Raw genomic sequence first — 888 nt, 5'->3', positions numbered from 1 at the left:
ATATATATATATATATATATATATATATATATATAAATGTATGTGTGTGCGCGTAGTTTCTTTTTTTTTTCTCTACTAATGTCATTCATTGAACTGAGGCCATGATGGAGCCTGGAGTGCCATATTGAAGTACTTTAATGGGTTATATTAACCCCATCACTTTCATATTTATTTCATCAACCTTGTAAGATGGGATGGTAAAGTCAGCATAATGGGATGTTACCAAATGCTATAACTTATTTTTCTATGATGCTCAACTGAAGCTACATTGCCTTCTCAAATGCACTCATGCAATGCACACACAATATGTGGACACATATATGTACTTGTGTGAATATATATGTAAGTATATAGACACATATACAGTGTGCCTGTAGCTATTTCTGTATCATGGTTTCTCGTGATTTTCTTGTGTTCTTGACACACTGCTCTTCAGCAAACTATGTTGTATTTGTTAGAATGAATGATTAGATAGTGATATGTCATGCCATTATTCAGGCTCTGTCTATTGCTTCTAAATGTTAGAGCAAAAATTCTATACTGTATCCACAGGTTGACACTAACTCTTTTCATTGTTGTTGTAATATAGGTGACTATGATATTTCTCAGTGAAACATTAAGCGCAATGTTTTGAACTATGATGTATGCAGTGGCTCAATTAATATTAGACCATCCAATAGCAAGAGACTCAGTTCCTTTTGCCATTTGTGCTTCAAGAGTGGTGTAACGTCTTCTTTTTGATGATGTTTATGGGAACTGTTGTTCATATACTGAGCTCTTAAATGAGTTTTCTATTTGAGCATAGTACTGTTGTATTTTTCTGTGATTTAATATATGGTGAAGTTACTCATGCACTGGTTATCCAAGGGACATGACTCAGTGTTTAGA

General features: G+C 33.7%; 1 protein-coding gene across 4 annotated transcripts in view; it reads left to right on the top strand.

Moving 5' to 3' along the window:
• LOC106871219 (cysteine/serine-rich nuclear protein 3) overlaps positions 1–888 on the top strand; it is a 186,535-nt gene that overhangs the window by 122,650 nt on the left and 62,997 nt on the right. The window lies entirely within an intron of this gene.

This window comes from Octopus bimaculoides, chromosome 2, assembly GCF_001194135.2.
Source record: "Octopus bimaculoides isolate UCB-OBI-ISO-001 chromosome 2, ASM119413v2, whole genome shotgun sequence".
NCBI classification, from domain to species: Eukaryota; Metazoa; Mollusca; class Cephalopoda; order Octopoda; family Octopodidae; genus Octopus; species Octopus bimaculoides.
Note: the sequence above shows the minus strand (reverse complement) of the source record. Positions and strands in the feature narration are given on the sequence as shown.